We start from the raw sequence: 20,618 nt of genomic DNA on the forward strand, positions 1-20,618 counted from the left end.
AAAGGCACTACATAAATGCAAGTTGTTGTTGAATCGAACAATTACCAGGGCCTGTACTCTATCCAGTGAGGGTCTTATGGTGTGCTCGAGGTGTGAATATGAGTCTGATACAAAGGAATAGTTAAAAGGCAGAGTGTTCCTGAGAAAAGTGCCTGTTTGATGAACACAGAATATGGTGAAGAACGTGGCTGTTTGTGAACATGCAATATGGTGCATTTGTTTACGATAGTTAGCTGAACAATAAGTCTTCTATCCAAAACCAAAAAAAATTGGCAAAAACTTTCTTCATAAACACGATATCACTTTAACTGCTAATAGAATTAAATACTTGTTCAACATTCTTAGACTTGTTTTGTTATCAGTCGCTTCAGTGCCTTAATTAGAAGCTCATTGCCACCCTGATGGGAAAAGGAATGATGTGAATAGCTGTGGTAATAGATTAGAACAATTTGTTACCAGGAATGATGTTGTATTCAATGGACTGTTGTCTGCTCCAATCTTTTCAATAACATTGCGAGAAGGGACGGGTTTTCTCCTTGGACATAACCCAGAAGTTAACCCAGAATTGCACTCAAAGTTGCACCCATCTTGCTGTTGTCAAGATAGATCCAAGTATCCTCACAAACTTGTTACAATATACCAGAACTTAAAATGGGCGTAAATCAGCATAAACAATTAGAAAATGCCAAACCCACGCATATATTTCTTCTTTGAGACTTAAAAGTTAAATGAATTGAAAATTAAATATCATTCATGCACATTAGGCACAGTATGTTTAAGAACCTGCAACCTGGGTGGATTTTCTATTTTTAATATGACTGATTCTTTGCCATAATAAATCTATTCAAAGAAACAGAAAATACTGAGCAGATCTCAGTGAGGATACATGTTTTTTAACCACTGAAAAAATAGCAATTAAACACCAGAGGAAGGCATTTCTTTCCTGCTGCGTCTGAAAATCTGATTGAAATGTTAAGAGGCCCTTAAACAAGCACAATTAGAGGAGACTCGTATTGAAGAGTTGGGCCGTGGCAAGTTTAGTGGGCGGAGATTCGTTTGGACGAAGGGTTTGACGGACGGGCATAGAAGAACGAGGAGACTTGGGCGTACTGTAGCTGCATGCGTAACTCACTTACCCCCAAAATCCCACCACCTTTTAAGCCACATAATTGGTTTGCGCCCGGATTGCGTATGTACCTGGATACAGTTGCGGAGGAAACTTCAGACCAAAGTATTTCATGGCTCACTTGCCCATTCCCTGCAGCTACAAGTCCATAAATAGATGGAGCAGGTGAGGGAGGAGTCAAATGGCTTGGTTTTGTGTATCTTTGATATTGTTATTTTTATATAGATGTTCACTGATTCATTGTTACAATGTATTGCTGTGCTCCCACAATGACCTCGTGGTTGAGGGTAGTACCCAGTGTAGTATTAAGTCATACAGACTCGATGATCTCAGGTTGGATTCCCAGTCCATACTGTGCAGCAGGGCTTACAATCAGCTTTAGTAGCTGTGGGTTAGAGAGCAGCAAAATCAATTTCTGATCACTATCCAATGACCTATACGGGAAGTTGGATGTGTGCGTGGATCAACAGAAGAAATTAATTTCTTAATATATCTACTTAAATGAATTTATAGAAAATATTTGCATTGAGGAATTTCCTAAAACAACAACAACTGCATATATATAGCATTAATGTTGAAAAACATCCCAAGGTGCTTCACAGAGGTGTCAACAGACAAAATCGACACCGAGACAAAGAATGAGTTATTAGAAAGGGCTTGGTCTGAGGTGGGTTTCAATGAGAGCCTTAAAGGAGGAGATGGAAGTGCAGAGGCAGCGCGGTTTAGGGATAGGATTTGAGAACTTGAAGCGTAGCTAGCTGAAGGCACAGCCGCCAATGGTGGGGTGAGTAGGGTGGGGTGCATAAAAGGCTAGAGTCAGAGGAACAAAGATTTCTGTGAGGAGGAAGGTAGTTACAGATATAGGGAGTAGCGAGGCCATGAAGGAATTTAAACATGAGATGTAAATTTTAAATTGGAGGCATTGGGAGATCGGGAGTCAATGAAGTATGACAGGTGAGTGAAATTTGTGTGTGGGATAGGATACAGACAGCATGACATTAATGAGAAGATTGTGATGGAATACAGGTCAGAAGAAGTCATGATCCTATGCTATAGTTATATGGTCGGATCACACCTTGAATATTGTGTTCAGTTCTGTGCTGAGAAACAAGGGAAAAACATTCTGATACTGGAAGAAGTGCAGAGAAGTACTACAATACTTACCCCTGGTGACAATGGCTACAGTTATGAGGAAGGGTTGGAGAAGCTTGAACTTTTCCATCTGGAAAGGAAATGTTCGAGGGGTGGTCTTATGGACGCACACAAGGAGTGTGAAAACAGTAAATCTAAAATATTACTTTAACTTGTAGGTCAAGGGGACATGGGTTGAAATTAGTAAAAGGAAAATTTAGGAAATTCTTCATGTAACAAGTGATCAATTGATTGAATGGATTTCCGGATAGAATCTTGGAGCCAAAAACCCTGGAATCATTTAGATGATGTAATGGGGCTGTAAGGGATGAAGTAAGAGGGCTAAATGGCTTTCTCATTTGTAATTATTGTGATTTTGGTATCCCAATGTATTTTCCAAATGGAAACGGCAGTGTTGGTAGTTCATTGTATTTCATTGGCTGTAAAGCATTTTGAGACGTCTGATGGTCGTGAAAGGTGCTATATAAATGCAAGTCTTTCTTTCTTTTGGTTTGTTCTCATCAGTGATTTTGCACTCAGGCCAGGAATTTCTGGTGGCCCCTTTGATCTATTGTGAGCGTGCTGTCGATTGAGCCTACTGAGCAAGAAAGACACATCAGGAAAACATAACAGCAGTCCTATTTTTCTCATTGGTCAATAAGCTCCGGAATTTCCTCCCTCAATCTCTCCGCCTCTCTACCTTTTGCCTCCTTTAAGTTGCTCCTCTCTGACCAAGTTTTTGGTCACCTGTCCTGATATCTCCTTGTGTGACTTGGTGTCACATTTTGTTTGATAATGCTCGTATGAAGCGCCTTGGGATATTTTACTACTTTAAAGCCACAATATAAATTCAAATTGTTCTGTTGACCAGCGATTCTTGTACTCCTGGCTGTGACAGGGAGGAAGTTAACAGGGGGCCCAGAATAGAATAGATCGCGTTTATCCAGATGTGGGCCCTCCAGCTTCTCAAGATATTGCATCCCAACTAAGGATTGAAAATAAACTCATTGCAACACTGAGGATTGGAATATCGCGCAGAACCACACACGAAATCCAATCTGAAAGAAGAGTTTAATTGCTGGGTAGAACTGTTAATTGACAGTTGAATTCATAGATACATAGATTGAATTCCAAGGCTATAATTTAATTGACAAGATCAGACTACTTCAGAAGCTACTTAAGCAATTTCCAAGTAATGCCTGAGTGAGATCAGTTTGTGGTCTTTAACTCACTCTGGTATTAATTTATGTTGTAACGTATAAGACTCCTTGCCTCAAAGCCTCCTTGAAAAAAATGTAACATCCCCACCGACCTTTGGGAATCTCTGGCCCAAGACCGCTCAAGGTGGAAGAGAAGCATCAGAGAAGGCGCCGAACACCTTGAGTCTCTTCGTCGGGAGCACGCGAAGCCAAGTACAAACAGCGGAAGGAGCGTATGACAAGCCAAGCACCCCAACCACCCGTCCCTTCAGCCACCATCTGCCCCACCTGTGACAGAGACTGTAGATCCCGCATTGGTCTCATCAGTCACCTTAGAACTCATTTTAGTGTGGAGGCAAGTCATCCTCGACTCCAGGGGACTGCCTAAGAAGAAGAAGAAGGAGAGATTTGTATGGTGCCTTTCATGCTGAAATATCTCAAAGTCCTGCACACAATGAATTACTTTTGAGGTGCAGTGACTTTTCAATTTAGGGTGACATTTTCCAAGACTCCATTGCATTGGTGTGGCCATGCATGCAGCACGCAGGGGTGGTGCAGAATGTCAGGACTATTTCACCAGCAGCGTCTCCTTGGCTTAGTTGGTAGCACTTTTGCCTTTCAGTCAGAAGGTTGTGGATTCAAGCCTCAGCTCAAATTCTAACTGATGCTTCAGTGCAGTTCTGAGGGAGTGTTGCACTGTTGGAGATGCTATTGTTCCGATAAGACAACAACAGCTACATTTATATCGTGAAGGTCACACCTGCTTGCTCCAGTGGATGTAAAAGATCCCGTAGCACTATTTGAAGATGAGCAGATAATTCTTTCAGTATCTTGGCCACAATCCTCCCTCAGTCAACACCACGAAAACAGTTTAACTGGGCACTTATCCATTTGTTGTTTACAGGACCACGTTGTGCACAAACAGGCCGCTGTGTTTGCTGACTTAACAACAGCGACTGCACTTCAAACTAATCTCTTGATTGTAAAACGCTTCAGGACATCCAGAGGATGTGATAAGTGCTGTATAAATGCAAGATTTTTAATTCTTCTTTTATCAAATGAGCACAAAATGTTCAAGTTTTAAATTTTCCCATTTCCGTGTGAATTTCAGGGTTCTTTAGAATCATTTGTGCATGTGTGTCGGTGTAGCATGGAATGAGTGAGTGAAAAGTACTGCAATCACAGCAATAGAGATCAGGGGCTGGATTTTCCGGTCCTTTGCGCTCCAGGTTTCGCCCCGGAGTGGTGTGAAAGGCGGTGTTCAGGTCTCCTGCGCCCCATCGCGATCCTCCGGTACCGTTTTGCAATTTGTGTTGTGGTGCCATGGGCAATGTTTTGGGAATGTTTTTCTGTTTTTAAGGTCCCCCCCCCCCAGGCCCCTCTCGGAGTGCACACGGCCCGGCACTTTAGTTCGCAAGTTTCCCATCCTTGCACCATGAAAAGTGTACAATGCTTCCCTTCACGCTGTGCCCCCTGATACAGGGCCCAGATGCCGAAACTTCCTTACCAAAGCACAAACTATTCCGGTAACTGTTTTCGCCCCGAAAACTGAAAAGCCTAAAATCCAGCTCCAGGTGTTGGGGCTACCTAGCCCGTGTGAAAGCAGTAGTAACGGGATAGCAGTCCTGTCCTTTGGAACTTTCTCCCTCCTTGAAACTGGTCTTTCTAGCTCTCACTCTCTACGTTCTGGTTCTCCTTTCATTTCCTGTTCAGCGTTCATTTTTTCTTCTCGCTGCCCTGTGACGTGCCCCAAGACAGTTGCCTCTACATTAGGAGCTCTATGGTAAAGTTGTTGAGGGACATATCTGGTCCTTTACGGAACTTGACAAACCCAAGTGGCCATTCATATTATAGGAGATGTCATAGACTTCTTGCATAAGGCGTGCTCTCCACATAAATACTGAAAACATTTAAAATTATGACGAGACAAAAAATGCTTGAATTTTGACAGAAAAAATGTCCTTTCTAAATGTGTCAGGTATTTTAGTATAACTCATCCGAAAGCCAGCACCTCCCAACAATGCAGCTTTCCCTCCATATCATACTGAAGTATCAGCTTAGAGGTGATGTGCCCAAATCCTGGAGTACGATCTGATCCCATTACAGAGGTAAAACTGCTAGCAAATAACTCAAACCGACACTGTGTTAAAGTTACTATCGGGGTTCACTATCTGAAATGGGGAGATTGAATTCACTTCCACAAATTTGCAGCGCTTCCACTTGTTGGAGATTTCAACTTCCCGTTCTGCTCTTTACTTCATATCCATGATACTTGATATCCTTTGTACATTTCTGAGTAGTTCTGAAATTGCACATTATTCCCAGGTGATGGCAGCACTTGAAAGGAGTTGATTGTTAAAAGGGACGATTAGCAGCAATCTATGAGCTGTTGGTCATTTTTCAGATTTGTCTTTATCTGTATTGCTCAATGGGCTAGATTTTTGGTTTTTGGCAAACAGTAGTTTTATGCCAAAATTACCGTTTTCTGGTGCATTACCATTTTTAGGCCGAACTTTTGGCCTTTACGTCTGCGCCAGGGTCGGTAAAATCTTTAATTTACCTTTTTTGTAGCTTTTCATACTTACCGCTGCTGGCAGGGCTGCACCAACAGGTTTAACCTGTCGCTATTCTGCACGTGGCGTACGGGACGGCAATGCAATCTGCATTGTTGCACGTCGGCGCACCTCTCCCCGGCGGTACGTGGAAGCGCCACCACAAACAGATACCCGAGGATCCCGCCCACCGGGTTTTCATCGCGGAGCGTCAAATCGCGGCGAAAACCTGGTCGCAAACTTGGCGAAAATCCGGCCCAATGAGTTTCCAGCAATTTGATTCCCTTTCCCTATATTAGGAACATAGGAGCAGGAGGAGGCCATTCAGCCCCTCAAGCCTGTTCCGCGATCCAATTAGATCATGGCTGATCTGTATCTTAACTCCGTCTACCCGTCTTGGTTCCGTAACTCTTAATACCCTTACCTAGCAAAAATCTATCATTCTCAGTTGTTAATGAACCAGCATCTTCCATGGTCATAAATTACCAGATTTATTGAATTTAATTTCACAACGTGGTATGTTGAGATTTGAACTCATGACCTCTGGGTTGTTAGTCCCCCACACCAGTAACCACCACAGTATGGTACGTGCATGTCTGTGTATGTGGCTATGTTTATACTGGTGAAATTTTAGTGGTGTGAAATCTGATCACCTTGCAGAACCTTGAGCTGAGTGATTTTCTTGTCTCTTGCCAAGCTGGGATATCTCCATCTCCAGAATATTGCCTGTTGTAGCCTGCTTCTCTGCCCAAACTCTGCTAAACACCCCAGTCCATTGCCTCAAAGTTCAACTTCATATGTTCTCATTGAGGTGTGTCAGATAGAGGACCGCAACTTGGTTAGCTGGGGGAGGAGAGAACGAAGGGAGATGAGATAAATAGTGGTAAAAACTTAATAATAAAAAAATTACAATTGAGATATTGGTATGAGAGCTGCAGACAGGTCCCTCAGAATTAGTATAGATCCAAAATCCTGAAAGCTTCAAGATCCAGGGAAGTCATTGCTTGTCCCATGTGGTGAGAGGCCAGTGCAATTACAGGAGGTAACCACCTTTGTATGCATCTCAAATCAAAAGCTGCCCAATGGTCTAGGAGGTAAAGTCTTGCTGACCAGAAGGGTCCCATACAAACCAAAAGGTTTGTGATGAGTCAGCTGATTTCAGTTGGGCCAGAAGAAGGGGCACTTGTAAGGATTGGAATCATCGAACCCCCAAGGATTTATTGGACATTGTCTGGACATTGCGCTTAATATTTTTCTCACCACAGAAAGAAAGCTGGAAGCTGTTTTTGGGACGGGCCCAGGTGCAGCTCAATGTTGGACTTAGAATGATGGGGGTGGAGTCTGGAATGACAATGGCCAACATAAGGCAGGAGGTGGGCGAATGGAGTCCATTGTTAGGCAAGGTGACCTCGTCAATCAGTGATTACCTGGGTGAGTTACCAGAACAATAGAGAGCCATTAAGCCCAGAGTGCCTGGAAGCGAAAACCCATCACTGGAATCAAACACAGGAAGCCTCAAAAACAAGGAACTTTATTGGGTAAAAGCAGAAGACATACCCACAGGAAACCTTGGAACAAAGGCCAAAGGAAGACATACCCACAGGAAGCCTCAACAGCAATGGCCCAGGAAGGGCAACCAGACTTGGATATAAAAGGTGGCCATCTGGCCATCTCTCTCTCTCTCTTGCTTCGCCCCTACAAGAATCCAACCCTCTGTATTGTGATGGAGAGAAAAAACCAGAAGAGACACCTTTTCATCAGAAGAAGCAGCGAGTAAACCACTGAAATTGGTGAGCATTTCTGCACTCAGATCTTTTAAGATCACAGCCACAGTGTGAGGGGGTATCATGCGTTCTCCCAACCAAATTCTTAGGGGTTGACAGGGGAAGTGTTTTAGACGTTTAGGTACTTTGCGTTAGGGGCCTGTTAGACAGGCTACACTGTGTATTGTACTGCATTTGCTTGTTTTACACATCAGGGTGTGTGTAGTTTTACTGGGTGCAGGTGTGTGTTTAGCTTTAATAAAGCATTTCCGGTTGAGACCGAGGTATTTGTCCATGACTCATTCATCTGTTCAGTACAGTAATCACTCGCAGGTCTAGAACTAGTGTAACGTGGGGGTGCGTCAAAAACACCGAAGGGAAACCACTACAGAATTGGTGACTGCAGCAGGACCTGGGTGTGCTGAACTAAGAGTTATGGAAGATATTAAGGCCAAGAGATCAGCAATTGGGACTAGGATTTCCCCATATATCTTTGGGAAAGTTTTCGTAACACAACAGTGAGTACTAAACCTTTTGCGGGCGGCGAGTCCGGAGGACAAGGCCGCTGAGTGGATGGGGAGTAAGGGGCATAGAAAGGCAAAAGAAAAGGCCATCTGGCTCCTGTGTCTGCAGAAGCAAGTCTAACTGTTTAGGGAGCAGGTTGGTAAGCTTAAGGCAGAGCTCAAAGAGTCCGAGGAGCAGTCAGCTGCAAAGGCCGTGGTAGGATCGAGGCTTTTAGATGAGTTGAGCGAAGAAAAGCAGGAGAGGCACACTCAGGAGGAAACCTCCCATAACAAAAGGGAGTACCTGCAGTGTCAGGTAACAGAGGCCAAGCTCAATGAGCAGGTCTCACAGGAGGAGACTGTTCATCTAGCGGGTGAAGTAAACGGGCTAGAGGAGCAACTGAAGGATATTAAGGCAGCATATAGGTTAGCAACCGGTAAGGGTTTTGAGAGTGAGAATCACGGGCTCTGCCAAGAGAAAATCCAAAGCTTGACCCACGCTCTATCCAAGGCCAAAGGAATGGTCTGCCTAATGGCCCCGGGGGGAGCCTGGGTGGACTGAGAAGAGGAAGGGGAAGGTAGTGAGGATTGGGAGCTGGACAGGGATGCACGACCTCCGCCAGAGGCACCGGGACCCATGTGTCCCATACGGCAGCAGAAATACGGTGCACCCATAGACGGCCAAGGTCAGGGGGCGCTGCAAAGCTATTTTGTGGTCCCATTCACAAGCCCACAGCTGCAAAATATGATTTTAGGGGATGTCCAAGCTTACTAACGAAGGAGACCCATTTGTCCACTTCACGGAGGTGGAACAGGTGGGAAGGATTAATGGGTGTAACGAAGCGGAGGTTTACAAGCTGCTATTATTTTCCCTGGAGGGGAAGATGTATCAGGCCCTATGTGCCGAAAGCAAGAGGGGACAAGGAACCATTGAGGGCTTAAAGGAGGAAATCCTAAGAGCCATGGGTCACACCCAAGGTAGTCCATTCTCCAGGGTGAAAAAGACGCTGCAACTGGTTGGGGAAGCACTCCAGGCTTTTGTGGACCGGCTCTGGCCAGTCTATAATAAAGCCTGTCATGGATTGCTGGGCCGAGCACAGTTGCAGCGGGAGCCAAGGAACCATTGGCTCAGGACCCTCGTGTCAAAGAGCTTGCCCCGGATTAGGGTAAAGTCCGAGAACTGGTTTGACCCTGAGAATCTCCAGAACACGGAGGCCGATGTGCTCCGTCACATGAGTCTGGCATTTAAGGCCGGTGTGGAGGAGGAGGTCAAACCAGTTAAAGGGAAGGTTCACAAGTTAAAGGTCAGTCAGGGTAGTAAAAGGGAATGGCGCCAGGAAGGAGGTAGCTCAGAGAGTGCTAGGACGTGTTTCAGGTGTGGGAAGACGGGACACTGGAGGAGAGACTGCCCGGCCCTGAGGAGGGGGCAAGGCAAAGGGGTTCCTCCAGTGCCTAAGACAAAACCTGTCGAGACAAAGGGAGCGACCCCGGAACAATTTGATGTTCTGGTGGCCAACCTTCTGACAGCTTTTGTGCCAGAGCAGGGAAGGGTAAACGCTGCCATGAGCAGGGAAATCCCGACTGCTCCGGTAATCCCAGCACCCTGACTAGCACGCACCCAGCCTGAGTACCTGTGTTCGCTCACGTACGATGAATGCAGTAGACCATGCGTGAAAATAGGGGTGGAGAAGGTAGTGGGGAAATATTTGTTGGACACCGGGGCTTCCAGCACGGTGATTCACGCAAATGATCCAACTACCTCACCTTTGTCTAGCAAGGTTCCACACAGTCTGGTGAGGTTCACAGGAAACGAACAGGCGGGATCGATCTCCAGGCCATTCAGGATCACTCCACGCAAAATGGAAGTGCATCCTGCTGAAATAGGAGCAGCCGGGGTCAGGAGTCCTATGGGCCGACTTTATGTTAGCCCACAGAATCATAGTGGATTTAAGGGATCACTGCCTTTGGGGAGCAGTGGGTTCCGATAAGGAGGAAGAAGTTGTAGTGATCCCAAGGAAGAGGGAGGGTAAAGGCATAGTGTGTACAATGAAGCCGAAGGATAGTTATGACCTGGAGCAATTGGTCAATAATACCCCGGCCGAGCACCGGGCTTACATGCGGGACAATCTCGCACTGTTCGCCATACACAAACACGACTGCGGTGGGGTGACGGAGGTAGAAGTTAGGGTACAAGGGGACCCCATGTCCCGACCGCAGAAACAGTATAATTTCCCCAGGGAGGCAGAGGCCGACTTAGAGATGGCACTGGGATCCCTGGTAGCCCAGGAGGTGTTGAGGCCCATTGCCACACACGTGAGCTCTCCACTTTGGCCGGTTCGGAAACCGGACCAGCCATGGAGGGCCACCGTGGAATGTTCAACAACAACATCCCAGCTTGCGCGCCCACTGTCGCGGGCGTAGCTGATCTGATAGGGAGCATTCCAGCATCCGCGACCACATTCATGGTGCTGCATATATTGAACGGGTTCTGGTCAATTCCCCTCAAAAGAGAGGACCAGTACAAATTCGCATATACATTTAAAGGGCAACAGTATACCTGGACATGCCTTCCCCAGGGTTTCCACAACAGCCACTCCATTTTTCACCAGTGTATGTGTTGTGTATCTGTAAAGCATGCACTCCCATGTTCCGCCACCAGGAAGTGCATCCCCTGAAGTCCCAAGGGATCCCAGCATCACTTGGGAGCACTGTATATAAGCCGGCCCCTAAGGCCTGTTCCTCACTCTTATATTCAAGAGGGATTTAGATATGGTCCTTACAGCTAAAGGGATCAAGGGGTATGGAGAGAAAGCAGGAAAGGGTACTGAAGGAATGATCAGCCATGATCTTATTGAATGGCTGTGCAGGCTCGAAGAGCCGAATGGCCTACTCCTGCACCTATTTTCTATGTTTCTATGTTTATAGAAACAGCCTGTGTGAAGGGTCCTGTCTCTATAAACAGCCTGTGTGACGGGTCCTATCTCTATAAACAGCCTGAGTGACGGTTCCTGTCTCTATAAACAGCCTGTGTGACGGGTCCTGTCTCTATAAACAGCCTGTGTGATGGGTCCTGTCCCTATAAACAGCCTGTGTGACAGGTTCTGTCTCTAGAAACAGCCTGTGTGATGGGCCCTGTCTTAATAAAGACTGAGGTCACTGTTACTTTAACCTCCCTGTGTGCAGTCTCATCTGTGTCAGGAACACAACAACTGGCGACGAGTATACGAATCTAATGCAAAGATGCAGCAAACTATGGGCATCCTGGAGAAGTTCTCAGAGGGTGAGGACTGGGAAGCCGATGTCGAACGGCTAGACCAGTACTTTGTAGCCAACGAGCTGGACGGAGAAGAAAGCGCTGCAAAAAGCAGAGCGGTCCTCCTCACGATCTGCGGGGCACTGACCGACAGCCTCATGAAGAATCTTCTGGCTCCGGTGAAACCCACGGATAAGTCGTATGAGGAGCTGTGTACACTGGTTTGGGAGCATCCTAACCCGAGGGAGCGTGTGCTGATGGCGAGGTATTGGTTCTACATGTGCCAACGATCTGAAGGTCAGGAAGTGCCGAGCTATGTCGCCAAACTAAGGCGACTTGCAGGACAATGTGAGTTTGATGGCTACCTGGAGCAAATGCTCAGAAACTTTTTTGTACTGAGCATTGGCCACGAGACCATCCTACGAAAACTTTTGACTGTAGAGACACCGACCCTCAGTAAGGCCATTGCGATAGCACAGGCGTTTATGTCCACCAGTGATAACACCAAACAAATCTCTCAGCACACAAGTGCGGGCAATGTTCAGAAATTAACTGGAACTGTGTTTGCGAGCAGAAATGTACAGGGCAGAAACCACGAGTCTGGTGACCCAGATAACTCAGAGTCCGCAACAAAGGATGAATGCAAGGCAATTCATACCTTGTTGGCATTGTGGAGGTTTCCATTTAGCCTATTCATGCCGCTTCAAAGGGTATGTTTGCAAGAGCTGTGGAACAATGGGGCACCTCCAACGAGCTTGTAGACGAGCTGCAAGCTCTGCAAAATCTGCTAACCCCGATGTGGCAGAGGAAGATTGGTCCATGGTGAATCAAAGCAATTTCGAGCCTCGGAGAGAGGCTGGCCAATCCATCATGAATAAAAAGATGCTTGAGTGACTGTGGTGCAACAAGGCACTCAGACCAGCCTTGAGCCCCATCCACACAAAACTTAGAACATACACCAAAGAGTTTATCACTGTCCTGGGCAGCGCCATGGTCAAGGTCCCCTATGAGGGCACAGTGCACAAACTGCCACTCTGGATTGTCCCAGGCGATGGCCCCACACTGCTTGGAAGGAACTGGCTGGGCAAAATCCACTGGAACTGGGATGACATCCGAGCGCTATCACATGTCGATGAGGCCTCATGTACCCAGGTTCTTAACAAATTTCCTTCCCTTTTTGAGCCAGGCATTGGAAACTTTTCCGGGGCGAAGATGCGGATCCACTTGATCCCAGAGGCACGACCCATTCACCACAAGATGCGAGTGGTACCTCACATGATGAGGAAGAGAGTGGAAATCGAGCTGGATGGGCTGCAACGCGAGGGCATCATCTCCCCAGTGGAATTCAGTGAGTGGGCCAGTCCGATTGTTCCAGTACTCAAAAGTGATGGCACGGTCAGGATATGCGGTGATTATAAAGCAACTATTAATCGTTTCTCGCTACAGGACCAATACCTGTTACCTAAGGCAGACGACCTATTTGCGATGCTGGCAGGAGGCAAGACGTTCACCAAGCTCGACCTGGCTTCGGCCTACATGACGCAGGAGCTGGAGGAATCTTCGAAGGGCCTCACCTGCATCAACACGCACAAGAGACTGTTCATCTACAACAGATGCCCGTTTGGAATTCTGTCAGCTGCAGCGATCTTCCAGAGAAACATGGAGAGCCTACTCAAGTTGGTACCACGCACGGTGGTTTTTCAGGACAACATATTGGTCACAGGTTGGGACACCGTCGGGCACCTACCAAACCTAGAGGAGGTCCTCCAGCGACTGGATCGTGTAGGGCTGCGGCTGAGGAGGTCGAAATCCAGCTTCATGGCAACAGAAGTGGAGTATTTGGAGAAAAAGATCGCGCCGGACGGCTTTCGGCACACAGACGCCATGGCAGAGGCTATCAGAAACGCGCCCAGGCCACAGAACGTCACGGAGTTGCGGTCGTTCCTGGGACTCTTCAACTATTTTGCTAAATTCCTACCGGGGTTAAGCACCCTATTAGAGCCCCTACATGGTTATTGCATAAAGGTGAGAACTGGGTATGGAGAAAAAAAACAAGTAATTGCTTTTGAGAAAGTCAGAAACATTTTATGCTCCAACAAGCTGCTTGTATTGTATAACCCGTGTAAAAGACTAGTGCTAGCATGTGATGCATCGTCGTACGGAGTCGGGTGTGTATTACAACAAGCTAACGTTGCAGGGAAGTTGCAACCTGTCACCTATGCCTCCAGGAGCTTGTCTAAGGCCGAGAGGGTCTACAGCATGATTGAGAAAGAGGCATTAGCGTGTGTGTTCGGGGTAAAGAGAATGCTACAGTACCTGTTTGGCCTCAAATTTGAGCTGGAAACCGATCACAAGCCCCTCACATCCTGTTCGCTGAAAACAAGGGGATAAATACTAATGCCTCAGCCCGCATACAAAGGTGGGCACTCGCGCTATCAGCGTATAACTATACCATCCGCCACAGGCCAGGCACCGAGAACTGTGCGGATGCTCTCAGTCAGCTACCATTGCCCACCAGGAGGGTGGAAATGGAGCAGCCTGCAAACTTGTTGACAGTGGCGCAGCCCGCAGACTTGTTGATGGTCATGGAAGCATTTGAAAATGATAAATCACCTGTCACGGCCCGTCAGATTAGGACTTGGACCAGCAAAGATCTTCTGCTGTCCCTAGTAAAAAACTGTGTACTGCATGGGAGCTGGGCCAGCAACCCCGTTGAAATGAATGACCCTGTGTATGTGCTGAACTATGGACATGGTCCCAAGTGGATCGCGGGCACGGTGATAGCTAAAGAAGGGAGTAGGGTGTTTGTAGTCAATCTAGACAATGGACAAATTTGCAGAAAGCACCTGGACCAAACGAGGCTGTGGTTCACAGACTGCCCTGAACAACCCACAGCAGACACCACCTTTTTCGAGCCCACAACACACACCCAAAGCATCAACGACACCACCCCGGACCAGGAAATCGAACCCATCATGCCCAACAGCCTAGCAGGACCAGGCTCACCCAGCAGCCCTGCAGGGCCAACAACACGCCAGCCCAGCGAGGGCACAGCCAACACACCAGATCAGATATTTGTACCGAGGCAGTCCACCAGGGAAAGAAAGGCTCCCGACCACCGCACCTTGTAAATAGTTTTCACTTTGACTTTGCGGGGAGGGGGAGTGATGTTGTGTATCTGTAAAGCATGCACTCCCATGTTCCGCCACCAGGGAGTGCATCCCCTGAAGTCCCAAGGGATCCCAGCATCCCTTGGGAGCACTGTATATAAGCCGGCCTGTAAGGCCTGTTACTCGCTCTGGAGTGTCTTAATAAAGACTTAGCTCACTGTTACTTTATCCTCCCTGTGTGCAGACTCATCTGTATCAGAAACACAACAGTATGGCCAACAGTTTAAAGGGTTTCAGCAGGCCCCAGCAGTTGCTGCAGACAATTTGCTTCTGTTCTCCGATGACGGGGAGGAGCATGGTCCGCTGCTGGCCTAGCTGCTGGGGCTGTTGAAGGACACCGGGTTAAAGGTCAATCCTAAGAAAGCTCAGATCGATCAGAGGGAAGTCAAATTCCTCCGGCTGACCGTGAGGGCTGGGGAAAGGGCTGTAGATGAGGCCAATCGGAAGGCGGTGCAGGAGTTATCAGCCCCCACGACCGTGACGGGGGTGAGATCCTTCCTGGGGCTCACAGGGTACTGTAGGGACTTTATTGAGGATTACGCCCCTACGGCAGCCCCTCTACTTCCACTTCTCCGCAAGGGAGTCGGATGGGAGTGGGATGAGAACTGCACGGCCGTGTTCAGTTGTCTCAAGGGAGACCTGCAGATGGCACCTGCACTGGGGGCGATTTCTTTTTAGAAATAGCAGCCAGCGGGGACACTTTGAGCGCAGTGGTGCTCCAGGAGCAGCACGGCAAACTGAGACCCATGGTTTACTCCTCAAGAGTGTTCACAGATGTAGAACAGGGATACTCCAATTGTGAGAGGCACCTCCTTGCCACGCATTGGGCTCTGAAGCGCTCACAGCTCTTCATGGGGTCATCCCAGATCATTCTACTAACCCACCATATCCCCACTCAGATGTTATTCGATGGGAGGATAAAGGACGGCACAGTAACATAAAATCTGACTGCAAAAGCATCTATAGATATGTGAAGAGGAAAAGATTAATGGAGACAAACGTAGGTCCCTTGCAGTCAGATTCAGGTGAATTTATAATGGGGAACAAAGAAATGGCAGACCAATTGAACAAATACTTTGGTTCTGTCTTCACAAAGGAAGACACAAATAACTTTCCGGGTGTACTTGGGAACCGAGGGTCCCGTGAGAAGGAGGAACTGAAGGATATCCTTATTAGGCAGGAAATTGTGTTAGGGAAATTGATGGGATTGAAGGCCGATAAATCCCCGGTGCCTGATAGTCTGCATCCCAGTGTACTTAAGGAAGTGGCCCGAGAAATGCATTAGTGATCATTTTCCAAGAGTCTATCAATTCTGGATCAGTTCCTATGGACTGGAGGGTAGCTAATGTAACACCACTTTTTAAAAAAGGAGGGAGAGAGAAAACGGGTAATTAAAGACCGGTTAGCCTGACATCAGTAGTGGGGAAAATGTAGGAATCAATTATTAAAGATGAAATAACAGTGCATTTGCAAAGCAGTGGCAGGATTGGTCCAAGTCAGCATGGATTTGTGAAAGGGAATCATGCTTGACAAATCTTCTGGAATTTTTTGAGGATGCAACTAATAGAGTGGACAGGAGAGAACCAGTGGATGTGGTGTATTTGGACTTTCAAAAGACTTTTGACAAGGTCCCACACAAGAGATTGGTATGCAAAATCAAAGCACATGGTATTGGGGGTAATGTACTGACATGGATAGAGAACTGGTTGGCAGACAGGAAGCAGAGAGACAGGATAAACGGGTCCTTTTCAGAATGGCAGGCAGTGACTAGTGGGGTGCCGCAGGGCTCAGTGCTGGGACCCCAGCTATTTACAATATACATTAATGATTTGGATGAAGGAATTGAGTGTAATATCTCCAATTTTGCAGATGATGCTAAACTGGGTGGCGTTATTGCTATGTCCTTACTATACAGTATAAATGCACACGAGGCCCATACTTGAGAGAAGGTCACTCTGTGATCAGTTATCTTTATTACCAAGACCTCAAGTGATGAAGGTGGGTGGAGCTTCCCCTTTTATACCTGAAAGTCCAGGTTAGGAGTGTCTCCCACAAGTTCGCCCCTTGTGGTCAATATTCTCAAGGTGTACAACTTAGGTCAGCTTGTACATGGATTACAATGATAGTTGAATACATGATATCACCTCCCCCCCAATGTCTTATTGGGATCACAGGTTAAGTCTCTCTGGTGGTTTACGCTCCCTTGTAGAGCACCTGAGTTGGGGCTCCGGTTGTTGGGCGCTGGCCTGAGTGTCTGCTGTTTGCGGTGCCTCAGGCCTGTCCGGACTGCCCACAGTGACTGGGCTCTCCTCCACTTGGTTCTGGTGTGCGGTCACCTGTGGTGGAGTAAACTCTACGTCGTGTTCTTCCTCTGCTTCTTCTATGGGGTTGCTGAACCTCCTTTTAGTTTGATCCACGTGTTTGCGGCAGATTTGTCCATTGGTAAGTTTAACTACCAAAACCCTATTCCCCTCTTTGGCAATCACAGTGCCTGCAAGCCATTTGGGCCCTGCAGCTTAATTAAGGACAAAAACAGGGTCATTGACATCAATACATCGCGCCCTTGCATTCCTGTCATGGTAGTCACATTGTGACTGATGCCTGCTCTCACCAATTTCTTTCATAGTAGGGTGTATAAGGGATAACCTGGTTTTGAGCATCCTATTCATTAGCAACTCTGCGGGTGGAACCCCTGTGAGCGAGTGTGGTCAGGATCTATTGGCCAACAGGAGGCATGATAAGCGGCTTTGTAGAGAACCCCCTTGGATTCTGAGCATCCCCTGTTTGATTATCTGCACTGCTCGTTCCGCCTGGCCGTTTGAGGCCAGCTTGAACGGTGCCGTTCTGACATGGTTGATTCCATTGCCTGCCATGAAGTTCTGGAATTCAGTGCTTGTGAAGCATGGGCCATTGTCGCTGGACAAGACATCCGGTAGACCATGGGCGGCGAACATTGCCCGTAGACTTTCTACCGTGGCAGAGGATGTGCTTGAATTTAAAATGGCACACTCAATCCATTTGGAGTAGGCGTCTACTACAACCAAAAACATTTTTCCCATGAAAGGACCTGCGTCGTCCACATGGATGCATGACCATGGCTTGGACCAGAGGCTAAGGGGAGCTTCCCTGGGCACATTGCCCAGCTGAGCACACGTGTTGCACCTGCGAACACAAAGTTTCAGATCTGCATCTATCCCTGCCCACCAAACGTGTGACCTGGCAATTGCCTTCATCATGACAATGCCCGGGTGCTCATTGTGAAGTTCTCTGATAAACGCCTCTCTGCACATCTGGGGCATGACTACTCGGTTTCCCCACAGTAGGCAATCGGCCTGAATCGAGAGTTCTTCCTTGCGCCTATGAAACGGTTTAAATTCCTCAGGGCATGCCCCGTACGTGGCTGCCCAGTCCCCATTCAGGACGCATTTCTTAACTAAAGACAGTAGCGGGTCTTTATTTGACCAGACTTTAATCTGACGGGCTGTCACAGATGAGCCTTCGCTTTCGAAAGCTTTAGCAGCCATGACCATCTCAGCATCATGCTCAGTTGCCCCCTCGGTGGTGGCTAGTGGGAGCCTGCTGAGTGCATCGGCGCAGTTTTCAGTGCCCGGTCTGTGCTGAATTGTGTAGTCATAGGCGGCTAACGTGAGCGCCCACCACTGTATGCGGGCCGATGCATTCGCATTTATGGCCTTGTTGTTGGCCAAAAGGGACGTTAGGGGTTTGTGATCTGTCTCCAGCTTAAATTTCCTGCCAAACAGGTACTGGTGCATTTTTTTTACTGCATATACACATGCTAGCTGTTCCTTTTCTACCATCGCGTAGCCCCTTTCTGCCTGGGACAGACTTCTGGAGGCATAAGCTACCGGCTGTAACTGACCATTGGCATTCACATGCTGCAACACGCACCCGACCCCATAGGACGACGCATCGCACATTAAAACAAGTTTCTTACACAGGTCATCTAACGTTAACAGTTTGTTAGAGCATGCAATTTGTTATGCTCCATCAAAAGCCCTTTCCTGTCTGTCCCCCCTGGACCCTTTGTGTAAGAGCACGTGTAGAGGCTCTAACAACGTGCTCAATTTGGGAAGAAAGTTACCAAAATAGTTCAGGAGCCCCAGGAACGAACGCAGCTCCGTCGTGTTACGGGGTCTGGGTGCTCTCTGGATCGCTTCCATTTTGGACGCAGTAGGTCTGATCCCGTCTGCTACTACCCTCATCCAGAGGAATTCAACCTCTGGAGCTAAGAAGAAGCACTTCGTCTTTTTTGGTCGCAGCCCTACCTGGTCTAGTCTGCATAGCACCTCCTCCGGGTTGTGGAGGTGTTCTTCAGTATCGCGACCCATGATCAGGATGTCGTCTTGAAAAATCAGCGTCCTTGGAATCGACTTGAGGAGGCTTTCCATATTTCGCTGAAAGATCGCGGCGGCCGAACGAATCCTGAACGGACATCTGTTATACTCAAACAGCCCCTTGTATGTCGTGATGGTATCAGATTCTTCCACGCACTCGCCAGCTCCTGGGTCATGTAAGCTGAGGTCAGGCCCAATTTTGAAAAAAGTTTGCCACCGGATAGCGTCCCAAAGAGGTCCTCTGCTCTTGGTAGCGGGTACTGGTCTTGGAGTGACACCCGATTGATTGTGGCCTTGTAATCGCCACATATCCTGACCGACCCATCCGCTTTGAGCACCGGCACGATCGGACTCGCCCAGTCACTGAATTCGATTGGCGAGATGATGTCTTCCCTCAGCAGGCGGTCCAATTCGCATTCTATCTTTTCCCGCATCACGTACGGCACCGCTCTGGCCTTGTGATGTACTGGCCTGGCATCTGGGTTTATGTGAATCACTACCTTGGTCCCCATGAAAGTGTCGATGCCGGCTTGAAATAATGAGTCAAATTTGTCCAGGACCTGTGAGCATGATACTCGCTCCACAGAAGAAATTGCATTAACATCACCCCATTTCCAGTTCATGACAACAAGCCAACTCCTCCCCAGTAGTGCGGGACCGTCCCCCAGGTCAATCCAGAGTGGCAACTTATTCTCCGAATCTTTGTGGGTCACGACTACCGTGGCGCTGCCTAGCACCGGAATGATCTCTTTTGTGTATGTCCATAGCTGTGCGTCAATCAGCAATAATTTTAGCCTCCTGGCCTTGGACACCCACAACCTTTTGAACTGTTTGATACTCATCAGGGACTGGCTGACCCCCGTGTCTAGCTCCATTAATACTGGGATGCCATTGAGAAGCACTTTCATCATTAACGGTGGCGTCCTGGTATATGAGCTGTATATGTGCTCCACATGAACTCGCTGAACTTCAGTTTCCAGCGATTTCCCCCAGTATTCATTTGGCCTCATAGGGCTTACATCGGGCCCTTCTCGTACATCAACCTGGCTGCAGGTTTCCTGCACATACGTGCCAAGTGACCACTGAGATTGCAGTTTCTGCAGGTATATTGCTGATACCTGCAAGCTCTGGCTGGGTGCTTGCCTCCACACCTTCAGCATGAGCTGGAGGCCCCGTTGTTGGAAACAAAAGGTCCATTACCAGTTGGTCGTCTCTGACTGTCTCTGTAACTGTCCTTATGTGCACCATTAACAGGTGTTGATGGCCCCATTACTGGCCACATTGTCCATTGCCATGGCATGAATCGCTGTTCAACGAGCCATTGTCTCTGTTGAATTCCCCTTTTGGGTTCGACTGCATGCTGGAGCATGTCTGATTGCCCTTGTCTGCCTAGAGAACTGTGTGCCACTTTAACAATGTTGACTCCCTGGTCGTTTGTCGCATTTGAGCCAAGATTTTTGTCATACATCATTCTGATCTCTTCCTCCCCTAAGATAAATGTCTGGGCTATCAGAGCCGCTGCTTCCAAGGTCAAGTTTTTGGTCTCAATCAGTTTCCTGAAAACCC

The sequence above is a fragment of the Pristiophorus japonicus genome, chromosome 12 (assembly GCF_044704955.1).
Source record: "Pristiophorus japonicus isolate sPriJap1 chromosome 12, sPriJap1.hap1, whole genome shotgun sequence".
In the NCBI taxonomy this organism is placed as follows: domain Eukaryota; kingdom Metazoa; phylum Chordata; class Chondrichthyes; family Pristiophoridae; genus Pristiophorus; species Pristiophorus japonicus.